This window comes from Pomacea canaliculata, linkage group LG9 (assembly GCF_003073045.1).
Source record: "Pomacea canaliculata isolate SZHN2017 linkage group LG9, ASM307304v1, whole genome shotgun sequence".
Classification (NCBI taxonomy): Eukaryota; Metazoa; Mollusca; class Gastropoda; order Architaenioglossa; family Ampullariidae; genus Pomacea; species Pomacea canaliculata.
The window spans coordinates 27019793-27044954 of NC_037598.1; the positions used below are offsets into that span (position 1 = coordinate 27019793).

Here is a 25162-nt window from a genome sequence, read left to right on the forward strand (position 1 = left end):
ACCTCATGAAAGCTTACCTTAGCGAGAAAACATTGAGTGGACTAGCGGGTCACAAGTTCACTTCGAATCAGGCCTCGCTCTGGTGGGTACGTGAGACACTCTTTCACCATGAGAAGTAGACACCCGATTACACCAGGGCCTCCCGTGAAAAGACTTAAAAGGCCTTTAGCTCGCGCCGCAGAAAGGTGAGAGCAGCCGGACTGCGATGTGGCTGAGGGCGAACAACAGACTGGCCACTCTACCTCTTGCCCGTCCGGGCCAGCAGTGGTACAGACACATGTACAGCTTGGCCTACTTTGTTCTCATGTTGGGAAGCTGATCTGTGACCTATTTTTCCCCACTCTACAACTCCAATGAACCTGAATGTGTAGAATGTCAGGCTAGCACACACACACACACCTGTCTATACGCACTCACACTCATGCCATCTTTTCATTAGTTCATCGATGTCGTCGTTGTCACCAACATGTACCTGTCTCTGGCCATGTGCAATGACGGTGAGATTGATGCTGGTGGCAGTAGAATTCCGCCCTCCACCCTAACCCCATATGTTAGTCGGGGAAGGGAAGGGCAGCGTGGAAGGTGGCGGCGACAGTTGAACAGGCGTTCACAGGGTGCACTTCAACACACACAGCTCACGAGTCTCCTGTAAGCTGATGATAACTACACATACCCGGACGCGATGTCAAAGAAGTGAACATAAAACCCAAAGGTGTGCGGATTCCACAGGTGTGAAGCTTTAGCGCGTGGCACAGTACAGGCTATCAGTACTGTCAGCATTCCAAGCAATTATACCACAATGCTATACGAAACTATCTCTGATCTGCACACCTGTGAGTAAGTGTGGCAGGTGGAACCTGCCAGCCAAGCAGGTTCTTGTGCTGCCAAAGAAAAATAATGTTTTGGTGGGGTTTAGTCGATGACCTCCCGACACAGTAGTGGACAGTCTTTTCATATGATGTCAAGACCGGGGTGTGGCACACCTGGTGCTACAGAGTGCAATTCTCAAGAAAACGAGATCTCCATTTGTCACTCACTGAATGAAAAATGTCGCGGTCTGCTGTCTTATCACACCACAGTCGCGCCAGAACACCACAAGCACATTTTTCACTGAGTCTGCCAAGTCATCCGCAATTTTCTTTGTCTACGAGCCCCTCCCACTCACCATAGCAGGGGGTCTGGTACCTACTCCCATTCATCATCACCACCACCCCGGAAATACTAGTCCTGCAGAACATTCCAGTACAGTGTATGATATGGTACACAACACCTACCAACACTGCACTGCTGCATGGACACTATATACATACATACTGTCAGTTTAGACACTATACAAATACTGTAATCATGACACTAAACATGTCACTAAACATGTCAATGCCTGGATTAGAAAACAGCCTAGTTGTTTTTAGAACATTGTAATGCAAAATTGTGGCTAAGTTTTTAGGCAAGACATGCCCAAAGGAAAACTGTTGTTTCTTTATTCTTTCACACTCTAAGTGGTATTGGGGTAAAATATAGCCATACATATTCACACATATTCTGATCTGTACATACAATTTATCTCTCGTTCAAATACACTCACCGGTTGGTTTATGACAACTAATATATAGGAAAAAAACCAAACAAGACAAAAGTAACAAAAATGAGCAACAAAACAACAGGAAAAACAAACTCTTTGCATCAATCCCTCAATCTTTCCTTCTTCCAGCCTCTTCATGAAAACCTGTATATCTTATCAAGTTAATTAAAGCAAACAAGCACATGTAAACACAGGATAAACAAACTCTTGTTCTCTCTTCATATACATTGTGTACTCTTTTCTACCATGCAGGGAGTACTGTTCGTGTTAACACTCTCTCATCCATCCCAATATAAAAGATATCTCACACTCACTCGTCCACACATTTGTACACATTTTATCAATTCATATAGTTCAGAATCCTTAGTAATATCTTCATAAATCTAGCTAATCTGATGAAGGATTTTTTTTAATTAACAATGACTGGAATTTATCTTGGGTGTGCATATAGCAAAGTAGTAAATGATATCAATTTCACTACCTTTATTCACTTGAAAGGAGTTATTCAATTATCTAAATTTTATAAAAGGGAGATAATCATGGGGAGAAGTCTTTTTAAGTAGGGTTCTAGAGCATAAGTGCTTTTAAACATTCTATAATTTGAATATATTTCTTTGGAAGCAAGTTCTCCTGTCCAGTTCTGAATATACTAGTCCTGATGGGACCTGTCTACATTTTTCTTGAACCAATCACCCGTGTCAAAGGGCAAATGGGAAGCAGCAGTCCACTACTTGGGTTCATGGGGTTCCCCTGGGGCGAACACTGGGGGAGGGGCTAACGGTCGTCAGGTCTTTGCCGACTTCCAAGTATTGTATTGCAGACTATCAGTCCGGCCGTCAACTATCACTGGATGAAACGACAACCCAGTCCAAAGTTTGGTCGGTGACCTGTCCATGACCCGGATGATCTTTGTTGGTTAGGTCTGGGCGTCTTGTTGCTTCTTGCAGCGAATAATCCTGACGAATAGTCCTGACTTTCAGGTGCTGTGGCACAAACATGTAGAGGTAGCCAGAATACAGCGCACAGATGTACCACGGGTATACATGTAGTCCAAAAACAGCAGCAACTGTGTCCCGGGTACATGCATAGTTTGAATACAGCGGCACTACTTAATCACGGGTACATGTGTAGTCCGAAGCTGTACTGGTGCATCACTAAACGGACTTAATCTAAATAATGATACCTCGATTTACTTCTTTCCTTGTTTTTTCACTTTTTCCTTCCTTTCTTCTGCTGCCAATCCGATTCTTCTGTCTGCCGTCTGTCTCTCTTGTTACCTCCATGTGTCCAGTATGTCTGTCTGTATGCGCTGTCTGTACCAGGCGGTAGCAAATCAATGCCGACGGCACCATGAATTATTGATAAGCGAAATATCGACAGACTGCATCAAGGTCCCGAGGGAGGCAGAAGCGAAAATAAAATGAATGGCAGAGGTTACACGCTCCTGTTGTTCAGGTGCGGACTATGTATGTATAACGATTGTATCAGTGCACGGTGTTCCCACACAAGTCGATCTTTCTGTACACTGAGCTGCCTTCTAGGTCGAGGTCTCTAGATAAATGCTACGTGTGACAATTTCACTAGCAGCTGTAACTTTAAAGAGGGAAGCATGAAGTAGCACAATGGTTGTAACTCACCCATACCTCAAATCAAGACTCTTCAAGCTGTTCTCTTCATAGGCTACACTTACTAAGTATTCATCTACTGACATGCAATTTGTTCCCAATGCTTGTCCTGATAGCAAGTATTAACAACTTTTCAAATGTATCCTTAGTTGACAGTAAAGAATTCCTAGCAGCTCAAATCTTGTCAGCTACAAATTCCGCAAATGCTGAGTACTCCAGCGTTGAGGTGTGACTGCCTGTACTCAAAGCTTTCACATAACTCACATAAAAACTGTTGGTACGATGCTCAGCCTGTCGGCAAATGTCACCTACAGCGAACTGGGTTACAAGGAAATAGTGCACAAAGAAGAAACCTTCATTTCGTCAACAAACTAAATAATAGAAGCGCCCTTCTGATAGCGGAATGCAGCAGAAAGAGCATTTCACAATTAAGTTATTAAAAGTAATTAAATCAGAAATGTTTATGTACATGTATAGAGGTACTTCACGGGGGGGGGGGGGGGGGTCTGACACACTTTCATCTCTCTATTGGATTGAGAGCAGACGAATTGTGTTTCCCGCTAAAGCAGTTTTTCAAAACGTCGACATACAATCTTGAACCTTTTTTTTTCTCAGAGGCAAAATGTTTGCGGTGTTAATAGTTTTTGGGGGAATGTAATTACTGTCAGGTGGATGGGGAGGTGTGTATAATCTACTCAAGGAAGGCAAGCGGTTTGGTTGAAAGTGAAAGAGGAGGGAGAGGAGACAGGGAGCATACAAGAAAAGGAACAGTTCGTGGGCTCAGACAGCACACCAGAGAAAATATAGTGTTTTTGTGGGTTATAGCGCACCAGAGAAGCCACGGTGTGGTTGAGGATGAGGTAGAAAGGATCTCAGTGAAAAAATAAGATTTTTTTTTCTAAATAAGAAAAAATAAACAGGTATCGGCCATCCTAGGAAAAACCCAGCAGATTGGCTCGTCTGTCGTGTAGGAAAACGAATGGGCTAAAATAAAAGCCTTGTTGAACACCTGTCTCTTTTAGCAGGAAGTCAGGAGCATCTCATGAGAAGCCGCTGTTCTTTCCTCGCGGCTTTGGAGAAGGTAAATAAACTACCCTTCACACCCTGCGTCCTAGGTAAACAAAGCCACCACAGTCTTCACAGCAGCAATATCGTCCCAGGATTAAAATCGCCTTTGTGCAGCCATTTTAAAAGTTAAGGTATCTATTACTTGTTTCTTAAATTTGGCTGATATGGCAGGCCGCGAAATCATCATTCTCGAATGCCTGAAGGAGAAAATAATTAAGGAGATTACATATATTGAATGACAAAGCAGCTGAGTAAGAACATTTACTTACAACATGGATACGGAGAACTTCCGGAACGTCGGTCAGGGCGACTTTCTGTGTTAATCTGCAGAAGAAAAAATATTGTGATTTCATATAAAATGGAGAAGCAAGCAAATGTCAAGCTGAGTTAAGGATTCATCATACAGCCTTTATCGTCTTTTGGTGTAATGGTGTAGTAGTATCAGTAATTTTTAATTAGTACAGCTGTAAAAATAGTAATAGCACGGTAGGTGAACGAAGAAAAATAGCACGGAATGGTCGCAATATTCAAAAGCATATGACAGACCAGACGACTTTGTAATGCTGTAAGCGGTAACATGGCGCGCTACCTGGTCTCTCTGTGAATATTTGAAAGGCTGCATGTAAGAAAAGAATGGTATAATTGGCTCAGGGTTAGGGTTATATATATCTTATATATATATACACGTTTGTGTTTTATATTCAAATCTTGTGCATCGTTGCCACGCAAGTACAAACTGACTAGTATTGTAAATACAGAGTCAACATTCTTTCAATGCATAACCAAAGTTGTTTAAAGGCTACAGTGCGGATCCTGTTACTCACCAACTCGGATTTTGAACCTTGGCAAAGAGAGAGACATTTGACTGTGAAAAAATCAGAGGCTGCTTATGAAAGTGTTTGTTACAGATACTCGGCAGGTATGACTGAGGGTGAGAAAAAGACTGAAAAAAATTGCATCGAAGGGCAAAGGCATGGAACACAAAATTTCTTGTTTTGTTTTTTGTTTTCATTTTTGAAGTACTTGGCGCACGATCCCTGCAGCGATTATTTTTTAAAGTGCACATAATTTTTTCCTGGCTCTAGCAAACTAGAAAAAACATTTCGATGTCATTCCTTGCTCTCGTTGCCAGACTTGTCCAACCTGCGGACGAAGGTGGCGAGTCTTTACACCGCACGGTGCCATAGTGGCGCGCGCTGTTTAAATGAGTATTGCAGCTACACACGTGCAGGACGACCAGGACCGGCGGACAAGCAGACAAGCACAACATCGCTCTAAAGATTGACTTTCCTCTCCAGTTTCTTCTCTCACTTTATGGCCAAACTTCTGACGCCTCAATCAATAGCAGGTGACACGTGTCTGTACTCCTCTGAGCGTGGACAACCTTCAGAACCTCGGGTTTAAGCCAGCCAAGATTTTGTTTTCTTTTTACGCTGCTTTTGTTTGTGTTTGCCTTGCCTTGAATGGTCCAAAGGCAACTGCGCAGTGGTCGGAAGACCAACATCATGGTGCACAACGCCATTTTGTTACATAAGACTAAATGGATCCGCGTGTTAGTTACCGCCCTTCGTTATTTGGACCTAATACTGATATGTCCGAAAAATATGTATGAAAAATAAAGTGACATATGAAGAAGTTGAACATCGCTGGGTTGGACACAGGGGTAGAAATTAATAATTTCTTTTGTAAATATCATCCGTGACTGCATGTACAATAATTGTATTTTCTTACAACCATTTGCATTACAACCATTTGCCACTTGTCTGGTCTGAACTGCTTGTGAGTTACCTCCGACTGGTCAAAAGTTTGGGGATATGATAACCTCGTCACGTGGGTGCCCCATAGATCAGCGGCTCGCGTGCGAGACCTTCTTTCTGTGCTGTCTGTCTGGTGGCTGACGAATGAGGCGTCGCCCTCCCCATCGCTTCCTCCCTCCACTCCATCGCATGCGCATGTTGAGATTACGGAGACCAGAGGGTTGCGGGAACTGTTATCATGTTCGTGGCTCACAAATAATGTGCGGTTTATGTGTGAATTTGTTTTCTTAGTTTTGAATTGTGTTGTTGCACTCTTGCAACTGGTTAAACTCCGCCCCATCCCTTTATCTTGAATGATAAAAAGGACTCACATGCCAATGCTTTCTTCAAGTCCTTTACCTCCACTTTTCCTTGCTCCACAGAACAGAACAGTACATGTATACCAGAAGCGTCTACAGGTCTTTGCGCATGCGCCGTGTAAGCTGTTATAAGCGGCGTCGACAGCGTTGTCTAGCTCGTAGTGTGGATTGGTGTTTTACGCCGAGCCACTAAGACTATATTAGCCAGCCCTGTAAACAGATACTTAATTCCAAGAAAGAACAGCGTGCCCGAGACGAGAGCTGAACCCAGGACAGCCAACCTTCACTATACTAATGACAGGCGCTAACCGTTGCGCTACCGGACTGCCCGACTAGTACCCATCGATGATTAAGGCGGCTGCAGTGTCTATGTCCAGACGTGGACAACACTAAACGAGCTCAAGCATTTCTTTGGACTTAGCCCAGTCTTATCGCTTTACTTTTGTCCTTCCATTGTATCGCACTATCATTATCTGCCGGCCAGACCAATATTTTTCTTTGCCTCTTGAGACACAAAAATTTAGTCAAAAGGCTAGGAGATGAACTCCATCCTTACCACCCCCACATATTAATATGGCGCTGGTCTTATCAATTCATACAGTGATAACGATGGCGGCGGCAGTGGCAATAACGACGACAGCGATGATGACATTATAAACGTTGCGATTGCAATTTCTCGTGCGGCATTATACTAGAGCCCATATTAACGACTGAAGGTAACTGGGAAATAAAAAGCACAAAGAGACAACGGAGGACCAGATACAGGAATATATTTCCCACACAAAGTCGCTGGTAACACACGCACACACAAATTCTCACAGCTCGTTTTTGCATCAAGCATGGACAAAGACTGCAAGGCATCCTTTGTACTCGTATCAGGAGTGAGGCTGGTAATCAAAAATGAGAAATCTCTGGTCACGTTACCAAAAAAAAAAAAAAAATAAAAAAAAAATCGAGCATATTTTTCAGATCACGTTACAAAAAATCTGGAGATACTGGGAAATTATCAAAGTCAAAACTGCAGTCTTTACTAGAATAAAGGTGCAAAAACTCTTACTTTATTTATCTAGTTCACTAGGTCCACAAGGAGCATACCAAAACAGCGTAAGGTAAATCCAGACAGCGGCGTCCCCTCCCAACTGCTTCCATCCAGAAGATGGTAAAATCAGTTGTAAACGATTGATGTATGCGTGGGGTTCAAGAATTGCGTCCCTAGCGACAGCCTGCCATCTCGTCATCAAGCCATTTTGTAGCCAACAGTCTCAGACCAAACACTGGAGACTGAAACATTTTGCACTGAACAGTCTCCAACTTAGACACTCCAGGTTTTACATTTAATAAATTCCATACGCAAAAGGAAGAACACTGCAAGACCGTGACGCTCAAACTAAACCCTTAATTTTTCTCATTTCGAAGACCTGTCCACTCCTTCTACCAGAAACATGATTTGTTTAGGGACACACCTCGTTACCACGGGACATAAGCACTCAAACTATGCCATAGCGGGAATATTCTAGAGCAGGAGTGGGGAATGTCCGACCTGACCCGGCCTGGACAACTTCAGGCGGAAGTCAAAATTTAGTATATCTAGGACAGTTGGGTTTTTTTTTTTTTTGTTTTGTTTTTGTTTTTTATAGCGACATACATTTATATTACGATAAGTATGAACACAGCTGTGGCGAAACTACGGCTTGACCAAGTACGGCAGGCTTATTTTTAAGTTGATAATCTTGTTCGGCCCGGTACGATGTTGTATAAATATTTTAATGGTCCTTGACAGAAAAAAGGTTCCCCACTCTAAAGCACATCTAACACCACGGTAGTGTGCTTGCAGTTAGTTTTCTTTAAACATTTTTTCCTTGAACAGAACACATGGGAACAGCGAATGTTGCAGGCTTTAGTGGTTCTCACGACATGAGCCTCATCACACGCATGCGTGCACGTACAGACAGGGGTGAACACACTGCACGCCATTTCCAGAGAACTAGATGCACATGTAAGACTGTTGTTAGGGGTCAAACCCAGGAACTACATGCACGAGGCGTTGACAAACACTCCCCCACCCATCGCTCTTTCCTACATCCCCCACCAAATCCCTCCCCCAATCGGACCAGAAGCCATGTGTTGAAATGCTTTCGGTTAACATCAAGAAAGAAAATCCTAGATTTGCTAAAAAATGTCTCCAAAGGGAAGGGAATATGAAACTAAGGGGCAAATTAAAACAATGTGCTGTCGTGATTTTTTCGAAGGCACTTTGATGTAGACAAAACTGCAAATGTCTGCGTACAGAAGCAGGCACAAGCACTTTTAACCTGCTAGTATTGTCGTGTGTGTGCAGTTGAGTTCGGGAACAAAACATGAACCAAATTAATGAAAATGAGAGAAGCTTGCATGTCCATAAGAACACGCATGCATGAAAGGTTTGAAAGGTAACCCAGACCGTTTTAAATATTTCAATACTGATCCAAAAGATTTGCCGAGTAAAATACTGTGCTTTATAAAAATGTTAACTTATAAGCTCCATACATTATCTCGAAAGTTCTATAAGCAGAGTAGTGCTCAAGAGCACACACACACAAATTTCTGCCAGATATATCTCTGTGTTACGGACAGCAACACTTTATTTGGCTTTTGATAAAAAAAAACCCTAAAGAATAAGACGTCTTGACACGAAGAAGACCATCAGCTCCAAGATACAAGATGCCCTGCACTTCAAACAGTCCAAAGATCATGAAGATAAAAGAGGGTAACTCCTGTTGCTTTGTTCAGTTATGGCACGTTGTTACTGATTCTAACATTCTGTCTTCTCTCCCCTTCTGTTGCAAGGCACTGATAAGGAAACATATGAAGTCGTAATATATATGGGATGTAAGAATACACCACGCGGCCATGAAACATGAGGATGGGAGTACATTGAGATAAACTAGCACTCAAATACACTCACATTTCGAGAAGCACATGACACGAGTAAATCATGTGTGCATTATACACCCTGGTCCACACGCCCTGATGGAAGTCCCTGGGACCTGCTCACATGAGTGCATCTCAGCAAACAGTAACAAGTGTATGAGATCAGAGAATCCCGTCAATTCCCGACATTCCTTCACACATCGATAACATCCTGCTGTTACAGGCAAAACCACCAAGATTCTTGCAAGTCAAGTGACTGTAGTGCCAGGACCTTTCATGTCACTCGACGTCCATTCGTTGACTTGTTATCCCAGAGGTCTTCATGCTTGGTACCACGACTAGCGAATGTGTAGTAGGTGTCACGACGAGCAGTCACGAGTGTCTCCATGTACAGTTTGGCAACAGACAGATGGAACACGACCTTGACTGATAGCATTTTGACATTTTATAAAGGTTTACAAAGGGTTTCCGACCATTTGTAAACGTTTATAAAGTGTTATTTGGGTTGACCTCAGCGACGGTCGTGCCACGAACGTTTAATGCCTAATCTCTGCGCTCGAAACCTGCCCCAGATTATCTTCTATTCTCTTGTAACGCTCGCTTGTAGTGGGGTCACCAAGCACGTGCAAGTCAGAGTAAAGAATCAGAAAGCACAAAGTCCCCTCTCAAATGATGCTGCCTGCAAGGAATTAACACAATACGTTCTACCCTAGAAATTACTTTTGTAACTAGCTTTCTCTACATATATCTTGGTGTTTTCATTTTTCTATCCACTACTGTCTCATAACAATAAAGGGCGGTGAACACGTGATTACACGTCTTTCATGTTTCCAGACAACGCAGGTGCTCATTGGGTGGAGATGGGAGGAGGAAGTAAGGGTGCTTAAAATCGCTGGCCGGAGCAAGCTTCCAGCACAAGATGTTCAGTTGACGCCGAATGTTTTGTTCACATGCTTGTGGGCCTAACCCTAACCCTCCTTATTTTCTTCATTTCCTTTAAGTCTTTTTAAGACCAGGAAGTTGAGAAATTTTAAAAGGGACAATATCACTTTCTCCAAGACGATAGTGTCTTAAAGCTTGACGCATCTTTCTGCCCCTATCTGCAGTTTTCTTAGGTCCGTGTAGTATGTCACCCTGCATGGCAGTTACGTTTGGTGCGACCACACGATGTCCAACTGTTTTGTATTTTTAAAAAAGGCAACAAAAAAAATGGGGTTAGTCCTCTTACCTTTTGCTTGATGGGTGGCTGTGGGGATGGTGTTACAGACTAGGACTTTCCCGTGGCCACTTTTTTTCTGAGGGTTATCCTCGTCCCCAGTGTTATTATCTATAAGTCATCATGTAGGCCCCAAGCTAGGAAAAAGACAAAGAAACCGCGCGGAGATGGGCCGGATGATGACTCTCAATTAGATAGGTGTGAACTTTGACCTTCTTGCGTCCCAGATAGAAGATAAGAATGGTGAACTAGTGGGACCAGAGATTCAACTAACGATTCCAAGGTCAAAAGAATCGTTCATCCTCATCATCATCATCATCCTCATCATCAAATTATGTATTTCACTTGTAGTAGATGCATTACATCTACCAGGTGGTATTGTATCTAAACTACGGGATGCCACTAAACTCCTTGTGTCTCCACCAAACAGGTCCCCGATGTGGGGCAGGCCTTTATAAACTGTTTTCTATCCCAAGCTCACGTTCTGTCCCAGGAAAGGAGAATTCAACATTCAATAAAGAACATCTGTCTTTTCTCACAGCTATGTTATGAAAGAACAAGTGCGAACGTTTCAGTGACAGAGAGGTTCTAGTCACTCAAACACGTTTTGTGTTTGGTATTTTTCTAAGATTAGTAAATTTAGATTAATATCTTTAAAACTGAGACAGGGAACATGCCTGTTTATCATCTCATAACACTAAATTGCCTTCTTAGGTTTACCTAAATCTTACTTGAAGATCAGAACTGCTTCTGCTAGCATCACACAATATGTGTTTGACAGACGTTTCCTGTAGCTGCCTGCGATGCCACTTGTTCAGTGAACGGTCAGACACTACCAGCTACTTCAGCTAGGTCGTTAACTCGAAATGTCCAAATTGTGGATTGTCAAGGCAAAGTGTTACAAAATGCCCATTATCTCTTGAATAGGTCATGAACTTAGTGGGCAACTGTAAACGTGGATGTGGAGGGAGTTGGGGTGACACTACCACAATGATGAGTGTGAAATCACTGTGAATGTGAAGTCTTCTAGTCTTGTGTAGACGTAAAACTATGCCACTAATCATCTGACAAAGTATAAGGGTATATTTCTCCTTCAGAAATTAACTTCTCATGTATCTGGTATTCATTCGTATCTTGAAACCTCTCCGTGTAGAAACACAATGGTAGTCTAATTTGGATGTTGTCCATGCGGTTGTAACTGATAATACTGAACGCGAACTGGTAGCTATTTTTCGAGCCCCGCACTAGTTAGCATGAAACTACTAGGTTAAAACTAGATACAGTGGAACCTCGGTTAACGAACGCCTCGGATAGCGAATTTTTCGGTTAACGAACAAAAATTTCGCTAAAAATTTGTCTCGGATAGCGAACAAAATTTCGGATAACGAACAAAAATTTCGTTAAAAATTTGTCTCCGATAGCGAACAAAATTTCGGATAACGAACAGCCACGTGAACCGCACCAGCATGTAATCATTCGCGCTCGAGACAGTTACGATCAGTCGTTCCTTACCTGTGCGCATCCTTCTTATTTAGTGATTGTTGTGCTTTATTTTAATAAATAATCCTCAATCATGGCTCCAAAGAAGATAAGAGCAATTAATAGTAGTGAGGTAATACAAGGACGCGGCCAACAAATGAATTGAAAAAGGAAAATGATTTCAAAGTATGAAGGTGGCATGTGTCTGCGGATATGTGATGTCGTCTTACCGAAGAGTTTTACAAAAAAAGGCAGAAGAAGCAGACACTGGACAAGTTTTTTTCTTCAACCTCAAAGCTACAGAAAAGAAGTCTCCCCGATTTATAATGTCACGTGTGCTCATGGAGAGGGGATTCAAAGCAGTAATTCCAGCCCTTCCTCCCCACACCTGCTTCCAACCACGCCGTCAAAACGGCAAGTTTTCTGTTTAAATGCTTTCGTTAATGTTTTATGTTTATTAACTCCATTATATTGTATTATATAACTGTTCTCATTAAAACAAATACCTATACAGCCTGTAACTTTCAAATAGCGAGTCAACAGGGGCTGGGAACCAATTAAATTTATTTCCTTTATTTCTTATGGAAAAAATTGTTTCGGATAACGAACATTTCGGTTAACGAACAGCTTTCCAGAACGGATTAAGTTCGTTAACCGAGGTTCCACTGTACCAGCCTGGCTGAAACTGCATACTGCAAACATAAAACTACATATCAGTTAGCTGAAACGCTATATTAATGTGGCTGAACCTACACGCCACAATGAAACTGCATACCGTGTGTTAATAATAATAACCACGGTTCCATTCAGTATGAAGTCATTACTGTGCTTAAATCACAACAGAACATCTGCCAATGCCACTGAGACTCCTAAGCACATGGCGGCAAAACAAAAAGCAGTTCTAGTCAGTCTGCTCACATTGCTGTTGGCTTCTAAAGACTTATGACTGTCACGTGATGTCTTTACACAGCAACGCAATAATAAGCAAGTTAAATTAACATAAATCTTCTAAAGCCTTTGTCCCTTTTCAAGCAGCTGCTCCAAGAATTTTTTGTTCTTCTAGAAAGTTTCTGCTTTTTTTTAAATGCCGGGCGACAGCTTGACTAATCCACACAAGGGGCTTTGCCTACAGCTGTGCTGGGGTTGTGTATTGTTTATCACACAGTCGTGTGGCAGGCGGTGTAACGAATCGAAACCTCCGGGCGTATCTAAACGTATGGGTATAGTCTGCGCATGCGCACGAAGCGAAACTTCACTATTTACTTGAAATAAAAGTAAAGGAGAAGCATTACAAAACATTACGAAATAAATGCATTGCAAAGCAAAATTATACAACTCACAATATGCTTTGAGCTGGTTTTGATAAAATAAACCCCAAGAAAATATTTACTAATCCATCTGATGTTTATTTATCAAAAACCAGATCAAAGCATATTAGGAGTTGTATAATTTTGCTTTTGCAATGCCAATTTATTTCGTAATGTTTTGTAATGCTTCATCCTTTACTTTTATTTCAAGTAAAACTACCAGGCGGTAGTGAAGTTTCGCTTCGTGCGCATGCGCAGACTATACCCATACGTTTAGATACGCCCGGAGGTTTCGATTCGTTACAGCGGCCAAGCAATAGTGTTAGGCTAGGAAGCCGGCATGACATCCCATCTCTTTCCCCCACATCCACCCCACCACACACACACTGGCGGAGTCGAATTCTCCCCAAGAGAGGGCAGGAGAGAGCGGGAGAGGTGAGGCCCACTTTTCGATTATTTCTTTTATAAAATACTTGCATACTGAGGTGATGTCCTCAATTTCATCTAGCTGACCCTCGCTGTCAGAAGGTACCCACCAGCACAACCTCTCTGTCGTCGCTACCTCTCATCACTGTCACTGCTGCTCCAAATGAAGACTTGTTTCAAGACCTCGCCAGCTGCTTCAATCGTTATTTTCTGTCACACAGCGCCCCAGCCTCAACCGACCAAGCACTAATATTCTGTTGCTTTTACTGCAGCACTAGCAGCGTACACAAAGAACTTGTACTCTGTATAGCAGCGAATGAATATGACATGTTGCTTAATCTGTGTAATATGTGGGGAGTGCCAGAACACAAACCATATTAGAACCAAAGCAAAATCGCTGTCCTGGCAGAAAAAAAAATGGTGCCCACAATACAAAGGAGACGCCACTCGCAGACTGAATCACCGGATACGAAGGCACTGTGATTCACTCATGCATATTCATGCTGACAATTACTCACACGTGCCGTCGTTGTTATCTGTCATTTCTTCCAAGCCGATGATAGTGGCTGCAGGCAAGTCTCAATATCGCAAACACGCCGGCCAATTGTGCTACAGACAGCAACACCCGCAGAACACAGTGTCACGGCCATGTTTATCCAAGCTGCCATCTCTTTGTCTAAACATGACAATGGCCTCAGCTAGACCCCTCTACACTCTACAGGACCATCAACTCCACTATTGCACAAAAATAACGTTTATCAACAATGAAAACAATTTCAAATTAACCTTTATGTAGCACTGATTCCTCAATACAAAAGCCACTTGCTTCTTTTACATATTTCATAAAAGCTCTTATGGTCCAGTCATAACAGTGTTGATATGTATCGCTAATATACACAAGATGGGTGCGCATCAGGTTATTTGCATGTATGCATGCCTTCGTGCGAAAATAAGAGACGAAAAACGAATGGTGTGCTTCAAATGTTAGAACTGAAGAGCTGTTGATAATAGCGGTTTATTTCAACGCTGCCTTTAACTTCTCTTAAAAAAAAAAAAAAAGCTTTAATTCTCTTAAAGCTAGAGCTCTCTGTCTCACTATTATCATCCTTATCGTCAATACTACTACTAATTAATGCTTCTTCCACGACAACAACAGGAGAGTACGGCCATCATGACCGCTGTGTGGTGTGGCAATAAACGCCCACAGGCTTTGAGGGAAACACAGCAACCAATCGTTACGATAATGTTAGCAAGTAGACTGGTTCCAGCGAAATGTCGTCCCTCTCAGGCCCAAACAGACCACGTGACACTGGCGTGAATCCTCCAGACACTTTCCCGTTGTTCTGATGCTGTTGCTCCCCCAGGTTTACTCCAACTTCTTTGTAGCCCCCATCTTATTGCTTACACTCAACCTGTTTTCGCTCGACGAACCACATTCACTCATAAAGGCGTATGATCAATTATCAGTAACACCGAAATCTCAGACCCCAGGGGAAGCAGTCCAAATCAATAAGACAGAGAGAGAGAAGGAGGAGGAAGACGATGTCCAAATACACGAAAAATAAAAACGAAAAGTAAATGTTGAACGTTGTAGAAGCAGGAACGGAAAAAAATGCATAATAAATGCAGAATTCTGCAACACGTGAGGGCGAGTGTTGGGGACTAAAACAGCTGCCAAGCATTGTCAGATGAAAGGAAATAAATCTGAACTCGTGCTGTCTGCTAGAAGATTCAATTAGGTAGGCACCATCAATCACACGGCAACCCTCAGCCGTACACGAAGGCGTGGGAGGGGGAGTACCGCTAGTAGCCATACAGCCGGACCACCTAGTGGCAGAGACCACGATTCCACTCGACCCAACGGCAGGGCTCATCTGCTACGACTGTAAGTGAAGGCCATCACAAGTGAAGCGTGAAATGTGCTAACCTCAGTCCTTCCCTTGGGACGAGTATGTCTTGTCTCTTCCGAGTGCTGCTTGTGTTCAACAGTCACATCTCTCCCACCTTGGATAACTCTTGCTCCGCTTTAATCCCCCATCTCCGTCTTCACTCTGGTGGACTTGGTTTCAGTTGGTAAGCCAGACAGCGACGATCTGGGAGACATGGTTAGGGAACACACTAGTGATTGGTTGTGACCCGAGCTAAGAGGGGCTGTACTATTCGAGAAAAAAAATAAATAAAATAAAGACAGAAACAAGGAAAAGCTCTTATATCAAGCAGAAAAAAGTACGAGGCAAAAACACAGAACTACAGAATTTTCTACACGCCATGTACGCCATAAGCTGTTGTTGGGACATCATGTGCTGTGCTGTTCCTCCTGCCATATCGATTTCTGCGAGCACACAGGAGATGGACTGAAGCTTATTAGCTTCATCAGTGGCGCCAGGCAGGAAATAGTCATTTGGGTGTCAGGCTGTGGGCATCGCCCGTAGCAACAGGTCTCAAGGACGCATCCATGAAAATCCCGTTCTAAGCCTCTGCAGCCATTTTGACACTAGCAGGTCCAGCCCCGAGGAACTGGGGACAGGGGTAAGCTGCTCACCTTGCGCTCCTCTGCTGTCAAGACTGCGGCTGGTGACCTTTCCCGACTAAGACCGGCAGGTGTTGGTACCCGAATATATTTCAGTAGTTGGTCACAGTCGCTCAAAACACAATGTTCACAGCCTACAGAGACGAGTCACTTTACGAAGGGACACAAACAACGCAGTTACCTTATAACCCTGGATTTAAAAACAGTTTCCCTCCTTTCTCATCTCTCGTACAAGCACCCTTCCGCGTTACTACCGCGCTACCTTTTGTTAAAGATATCTGGATGTGGGCAGTATTACGCATTCCCGTCTGCTAAATCTCTTTCATCCTCCATCCCTTATCAGCAATAGATATGTTATTTCTTTTCTACAAACGCCTGTTGTCTACAAGAGGCGGTACGCCAGGGAATGTTATAAGTCGACAGGTCAGCACCGAACACGCATAATAAATGTCAAAGCACAGTACCAGGGCGGCAGCAGTAGAGAGCGAAGCCGTGGCAGACTGTAAACACGCCTACACATTTGGCAACAACAGCCCGCCGCCAGTCTCTCGTCATCCCTGTCGACCCCCACTCCCTTTCGCCCGTTGATGCTGGCTACCTGCTTTCCTACCACTCACGATGAATGAAGCAGCAACACCGCTGAACCCTGGTGCAAAATAATCCCACGTAGTCAGGGTGTGCCACAGCCACTTCTGGTATGAACAAAATAATGGAATCTGTTGTGTCGCTGTATCAAAACCCATCTCTGGAGAATGATAGGGGATTTTTGTGGGAAGAAAGAAGAATCACCTTTGTGGGAGAGTAGACTTGCTGGCATCGGACTAACACCCTCAGCATTATCATGTTCGTGGCTGTCAACCCAAAGATGCTGTACAGCCGGGCAATGTAATACCAGTATTGTATGGTGTGCAATTAGCTTACTCTGCTCTGATTCAACGTGTTGCCATTTTCAAGAATTCACATTATTGATTCATCTGTAAAACAAATGATGTCCTCTGCATGATCTTTTCAAAGTCTTTATACAAGATCTCTGAATAAATATGATAAAAAAAAAATAGCAACTGCACGAAGGACAATCTTTAGTGATAGCCACCACTTTCTCGACAATCACCAATCACACACTTATAGATGCCATTAAATGCACTATTAAATACACACTATGTACCAAAAACCAAAACCCTCCTGGCGCTAATGCATGCACGCGCACACCCTCACAACACAGTCCACTTTCCCCGCTGGTTGCATGCAAAGATAATTATACCCACACATGCGGGTACGAACACATGCAAGCGCGCGCACACACACACATACAGCGCATTTCCCCATTCAGTGTCACTGTGACGATTATGGAAATGGTTGCAAATACATTTAAGTAAAAACTCGTGAAGACTTTTACTCAAGGATGACAAACTTGCCTTTCTTTCCATCTCACACACAGACACAGTGAAAACAATGAAGATTTGGGCGATAAGACCCGAGTTCACGCAGGAGCAGCCACAAACAAAGCGCCGTCTTCATGCTGCTGGTGCTTCGAAAACGCAGCACACCTTGAAGACTTCATCTGCTTCATCTAGACTACGCCGGCGACATAGCCAACAAGAAGCTTCTGTTGGGAGCTGACTATGCCGGCGACGCTAGGCCTGACGTCGCTGTCTCGTCTGGTGGGAGCTGACCATGATGGCGATCATTCATCTGATGCCACTTGTCTCGTCCGATCTCGAGATTAACGCAAGACATGGCTTCCCTTGTCTCACTCGCAGCAGTAGGTGCTTACGAAACAGAGCCTGGAACGTCCTTTCATAACTCCTTTACCTACGGAAGGGATTTTCTCTTAGCAAAAAAAAAAAAACAAAAACAACAATTCAGTCACAACTTTGTGTATGCCCTCGTGCGGTCCAGCAACACAATCCAGTCAGGAATGGTGTGTCGACGGATGGAGAGGCTGAAATAACAAGAAGCGAACAGTAGGACTGGGGTGTGTGACAGTTTGTAGTACTGTTGTGCTCCCCTCCCCAAAAAATTCCTAAATGTTTTTCGGGTGTCAGTCAACTCGTCTCAAAAATAAATATGAGATATATTTGCATACGTTCGCAACTTAAAATAATATTTTTATGGCAGTGGACGATCTCTATCGACTCCCCTTCCTCCCCTAAAGCACGAAAACAAAAAACAAACCATAGCCAGAAAGCTAACGGGGAATTTAGTGAAAGTGGAAAGATCATTCGGGCAACTTCATCCCAAGATAGGTATAGAGAGCCGCGCCGAGATTTTACGTGTTGCTCTCTTTCCCGAATGTTCGGCTGTTGCTGTTGTGTTTGCTCTTGTCTTATCTGCTCGTGCGCAGAGGAGCAAAGACGTGACACTGATGGAGAAAGCCATTGTTTCGGAAGACTTCAGGATCGGCAACCCGAGTATCTGCTCTCTCTCTCTCCCCCTGGGCTCTTATTCACTCATTGTTTATCTCTCACTTCCATTTAGTCTTTTTCCAAAACATTTTGCTTATTTATTTTGCACCTTACGATTAACGATGATGCTTAATGACAACAGCAATTAGTTGTTTGTGTTGAGATAAACGTAGCAAACAAAATAACGCACTGCCCTCAAAATATGTCTTCTCGTCCCGTTCCCTTTTCCAGCCATGGCTAATGAAACTTGCGGGCAGATGATACGAATAGAATTATTTGAAATCAGACTGCAGTATCTCTTTACAACCAGCTTTCATTCTGAACTGTAGAACGACGGGTCTTTCTTACACTTGAATATAATCCAAGAGAATTCCTCATATGCTTCGTGAAAGGTAGAAATTCAACATTGAATTGTATAGAACAGCGCATGCCCAACATGCAGGCATTGAGATACTAACAGTTAAAAGAAGCCCCCAAGCGTGTGTCTGCGTTGTAATAGACAGCTGCAACAGAACTGTAAACAGTTAAACCGTTATCTAAATACTCTGCTCCTTCAACTTGAAAATGCCCAACGCATTCTAAATAAACCCAGCTACAAAAAGCAGTCTGTGTATAACATGGACGATACAAGTGTACAGGAATGAAAGGAATGGGTCGGGTGCAACGGATTGCATACCACGTCATCTGGTTCTGCGGTCTTCTGCGAGCCGTATGGACAATTAGCAACTATGACAGCGATTAATCTACAAAACGCATACAAAAAGTGTCCAAACATTTCTCATAGTCTACCTAACTTTTTGTGCTTTGTTACAACAGTGTAAACATGTTACGACCAACAACACGGTATTAGCTGGACAACTAATGCTTAGAAGTGAGCTAAAATGCTTACATAAAACATAATATGCTATATACATATATAACAGCTCGTTCATGTCACAAAGCTTGTCATGGAACACCTGTTCTAACACATATGCACCGTCTTCCCGACGACCAGTGTAGTCAAGGCACTGAAAGTTTTCCTCACGAATACAGAAATCTAATAGTGACCCTGGCGTACGGGCATACAAACATACAAGAATGGACAAACACAGACAGCAGCTGGCGGTCAATGATGCGTGCATAAAACTATCATAGAGGCGGAATCTGCGAGACTAGAAGATAACGAATTCGTAGATGTCTTTGCATATCCGTACTACATGGTGAGAACCTGTCTACCACCCAGTAACGCAGTTAGCAGCCATGGGTAAACTCCTCCATGGACACTTCAAGTGTCTGTGTTCAGCAGCGGAAAAAAGCACGTAGCACCCCGTAGGCTGGACGTGAAAACGTTACCTAGTCTGCAGTGCATCATATCCTACATCGCCTTCATCGCCACCTACTCGCAGTTCTCACAATCTTGAAACAAGAAGTGGCTTAGTGCCAGACCATAGGGATGTGATCTATCTCTGTATCATCAGGTCCGAGGAAATACAATAAGTAAACATGAAAGCAGATAATTGGCACATTTCTATTTGCTGTTTACTGCTTCCTCTTCTCTGAATGCTCATTATCATGTGTAAATAAATTTTGACAAAGGCTGGGGATAACTTGCATAACTGTACATTACAAGCACAGCATGACTTCATGAAATAACTTTTAACCAGACTGAAACCGATTCTTGTAGAGTTAGTCATCTATGCTTGCATCTACTATGATTATAGCTATTCTAAAACAGAACCATTTTTCAAAACCAAAATGGCCCTGCCATACACAAAGACAAGTGCCTTTGTCTTGCCGAATTTGTTTAAAATCCTACATTTCGAAGATTTTTATCACTTGCATGCGAAAACAAAAACCACAACATATCATATATGCCATCGTTTGTACAGAAGACACACGGCAGTGTCTGTTCGATTTGACTTTCTCTGGACAGAGCTTAGCTATTGTTCCCCACAATTATAAAGACCCACAAAGCCTCGTTTTGGAAGCCGGAAGCCGCACGCCAATAAATATGGCAGATGCTTCCCGTCCTTTAACATGTCTTTCAGTGCCACCAATCCTGCCCTTGCGTCGTCTTTTCTCCCCCCGCCCTCTCCCTCCATTTTTTTTTTTTGGGGGGGGGGGCGGGGGATGAGGGGGTGGGGAGGATGCGGGTGTGCGGGCGGACGCTTGCCTTTTCTAATAGCGTGTCATATGAAGTCCAGCTAAGCGGAGTTCGCACTCCTTTCTCTGAGTAACAAAGGGCAGATCAGTCCCGAAAATCTGCTTCAAGTCTTCACGGATCACGGTGTTCTCCAAGTGCACAGACGCCTGGGCCGCCAGAGGGCCGCTCCTGAGACAGGCGAGATAAACGTCGAAGGTCAAGCCGATGGCATTCTGCGTTATGAGCTTCAATGAGCTCTTCTTGCCCGGTAAATATTGATTCGACAAGGCTCGCAACTGTCGTAAAGAGCGTGTCTCCTCCATGCACTTGATGACCACAAAGGTCGCTAGGAAGATTCCTTTCCCCATCCCAGCTATCACGTTTTGCAAAGAACTGCACTTACTAAATAATACTTTCTCTCAACTCTACAATGCACGACCGACATAGTCACATGGCTTTCTAAAGCCAAAAAAAAAAAAAAAAGGCAGGAAAGGGCGCGCTCACAGACAACTGCTTTTTTTTTACCTTATTCCATTGACAGCTTTGCACGAGGTAACTGAGTGACGCAAAAGGCTGATGTTTACAAGAGGAAGCCTGCAGGGCGAGGTCTGCAGGGACTTCTTGGCAGACACACCTACGCCCATGCGAAAACGGCAACAGATGGTAAACGAACACCTTGGATCTCTCGGCATAGCTGGAATCTGAACCCCGAGGACGAGCGAAGTACTGTTTGCTAGCGTCTGACCTACACACTGTTGCTGAAGTGAAGGGTTTCAACGATGCAAGGAGGCGCGAATGAGTACGACACTCCACCCAGAAACACGCTTTGCCTGTAAGCCAGCGAGCGGGTGTAAGGAAAGCAAGTGTGAACAAAAGAAACTGTATTCAGCCTTCAACAAGACGGAAGAGTGAAGAAATGGCGGAAGAGAATGAGGAGTATATTCTGCCAAACCAACAACTTAAAATACATAATGCCATAGCAGAAAGACCTGTAAGAAGGTACTACATGCAGAAATATGAAGCCAAGACTACTTATTTTGCTATATTGCTGACGATGTAGCGCTCGCCTAGGAAGGAGGAAGATAAGATGTAGAAAAAAAAGATGGTGATGACGAGGCGGAGAAGGATGAAACTTATCAAGAGCCACTACTAGCAATGGGTAAAATGTATGCTCTGTTCTCCGATAACTAAGGACAGCTTGCGGTGACAGAGGGAGGAAATATTCCAGATCAACAAAAGGGCAGAGCGAGCGATCTCACCTACTGCTGTTAGTTGTTTACTAGCCAGTAGCAATACCTTATCGTTTGGAGCGGAAGGGACGTTGAGGGGCGGGTAATGAGCAAGAGTGATTACGGTTGGATAAGGGGAGAGAGGTCATTTAACTATCTGTCAGAAAAAAAAAAAACGATGACCACTCATTCTGGCCCATCGCACGGTTTGCCCTAATGACAGTTGGTCAACGTCTTCTTTTGATTCTTCTTTGTTTACAGAAACATCGAAACATCCTTGTCTATGATACGAAATACTATTTTTTTAGATCTATAGCGATCTAAAATAATAATTCAACGAAAGTTTAAAAAAAAAGAAATCTCATAATGGTTCCCCCCCCCCTTTTTTTTTCTTTTTTTTTTTTTTGTTTTTGAAAAGAGTACATTTGAGATAGAATTAGCAAGTATCCTTATGAATATGTCAACCGGCATTTCACTAGATTTAGAGATTTTCACACTGGTTCTATTGAATGTTTCAAGATGGAAAATTGTATTCGTCCTTCGGGTTGAGCAAACGATTGTGAACAAATGCGTGCCGTCCTCCGGGTAGGCGACTGAGGTGAACAAACTGCACGGAGACGGAAGGGGGACGATCCAGCGAGCTGAGCACGTACCTGTCGCTACTGCTGCGGGCCCTGGCGGAAATGACCGCTGCGTGAACTTGCAACCCAACCAAAAGAACAAAAGGCCAACAAACTGAGAGGTCAAAGTTTACTACACTCCCGATAATTCCCCTCTCTAACCGCCTCTTTCCTCCATGATCTTTCTGCATCAGCATTCGGTCCTCTCCCCTCGAATTACCCCCGACCTACCAAAAACGTCAATCTCGTGGCAGTATATCTGCCAAAAAAAGCATGTGATATGACGATACTGTAGATAACTGGATTTATTTCACCCAAGCAGGTTTGCCATGAATCAGACGAATGAAATCCTCACAAACAGCTGAATTACGATGCTGGTGCACACTGTTAAAGTTATTTAGGCCCTTGACAACAAATGCAGGCCCTTGCCATTAAGATTACGCAAGGAGCTCTCTGTAGAAGTCATAAAGATTCTTACAAAGATTCATCCAAACGGTACGTCTTCATTCAGAAAAAAAAAAAAACCACGAAAATTCCACACACACACAAATCCATCCCACAGCTGACCAGGGTGCTGCATCTCAAGACAACAAAGAGATCACTCAGATCAGCCCCCCCACCCCCCACCTTCCCTCGCCCTCCAAGTCGCGAGGTGCACGCCTCTTGACTCTGCCCTTTAACGAGTGGGCGTGAGAACGACTGCATCAGTCGATGAGCGCCAAAAATAGCTCAGTGCAATGCATTGTCTCATCTCTTGTCTGTTGAAACATCACGTGTCGGCACGGACCGCGTGATGCGAGTTAAATCCCTTTTAACAGTTAAGTGAAATTAAAGCTATAATGCCTCCAACAACAAAAAATAATAATTTGGAAAAAGAAATCTGACAAGTGCAATGAAGCTGCAAAGACCGCTAATGGGTGCGGCATCGTCAGAAACAGCTGGCTATTCAATTCTTTTGTTTTTGGTTGTTTGTTTTTTTCAGTTCAATTGGCTAGCACACACAAAGGCGCGCCGATTGTATTTCTTTCACCCCAACTCAAGGAAGAGTAAGCTGGTGGGTAGCGCACACTCATCCTCACCTACCCAACAGCTAGTCACTTGACCTCTCGACCTCCTACAAAAGTGTCACTAGAGACAGGCATCGCTTTGGCATGAGCGAAAAACAACAGGCCACTTGTGAACACCTCTGGGGTAAAACACATTCGCAAGCGGAGGGCGGCGAAAGATGGCCCTCCGCACTTACTAGGGACGCTGCGATCGTTTAAAGGCCAAATCAGTTCAAGCCAGTTAAGTGGACCATTTCCCCCGAAAGCTTGTGGGTTATTTTTTCTTACCTTGGACAAAGGTTTGTTTGTTTCATCCTTTCTTTGATTTGCGTAGTGTTTAGAATGAATAGTCGGAGAGGTCAACAAAAAAGTTTTGAGCATGAACAAATCACTATCCCCTCACACAATACTGCTAGCTTAGCTATAAAATATGCATGTATCCTATTATTCCAAAACTTTGAAAGAAAACGGAAAACAAGATCTGTATAAAGTCCCCATCTTCTCCATCGCAGGAAATAAAAAAGAAACAAAACCAGTATCTCCCACTCTTTCACTGCGCTAGACCCCATAAAAACAACTGTTAAAAAAACGAAATATATCTTTACCACATCAGATATCTTTTGAGTATCCTCAGTCATCGATCACTGTTCCTATCATCACAATCATTGATGAGATTGTTTTAAATGTATAAATAATATTCATGCTGTGTCAATCACATAGAACTAAATAAATCTCTCAGGCACTAGTTAAGATATACATGCTGTGGGCCAGTTTTCATTACATTTATTTATCAAGTTTACTTTTGGAAAATTCATGGGGACTTTTTAATTACTGCTTCTTCTAAGCCTCTTTCCCATTGTTTCCCGTTTTGGAATTCTTTCTGCATTAATGGCTCCTTAATGGTGGGGAAAGTTGCTGTAAACACTAAAACCACTTCGAGGCATCCAATGTGCACCACCTCAAACACACAGAAAATCCAGCTTCTGTCTATGTTTACAGCTTGAGGAAATCAAGAACGTGAATTAAGACACTGCTTGAAAGAAAACTTTGGTGTTTGGGAAACCTTATAGACACTTCATTTTTATTGTATTTATTCCCTCAGATGTTTCAGTTATGCTAAGCAAAAGCTTCATCCTCCATCCATAATAGTGTTTGACAATCATGAACATGAAACATGATTTTAAGCTTTTCATGTTTGTTTTCATGTTTATAAGTCTGGTTTTACTATGTTATTCCCCACCCCCACCAGCTCTTGTTCAACATGTTGCTCCACTGTATGTGGCCATGTAATGCATTCTGTACAACCTGATGCAGCAGCAGATTAAATGAATGAACTACAACTACCATTCATAGTACAACTTTACATTATACAGAATCTTTAAGCTTTCTGCCAAACTGTTCATTTATGTTGGTAAATGATGGGACTTTATGATCTTACAACATATCGCTCTCAGTAAATTAAGATCCTCTTTCATTTTAAT

General features: G+C 43.1%; 1 protein-coding gene across 3 annotated transcripts in view; it reads right to left on the reverse strand.

Annotated features, from left to right (window-relative positions):
• The window catches only part of LOC112571559 (dystroglycan-like), a 68762-nt gene that overhangs the window by 41588 nt on the left and 2012 nt on the right, over positions 1-25162 (reverse strand). Inside the window, exons 1-2 of one of the 3 annotated variants that reach the window (XM_025250621.1) lie at positions 9336-9405; positions 4545-4599 (exon numbers count right to left, since the gene is read on the reverse strand). The gene's annotated coding sequence lies outside the window, so the exon portion shown is untranslated. Of the gene's footprint in view, positions 1-17; positions 256-4544; positions 4600-9335; positions 9406-25162 lie in introns of those variants that run through there. The other 2 variants (XM_025250620.1, XM_025250622.1) reach the window with 2 other exon arrangements.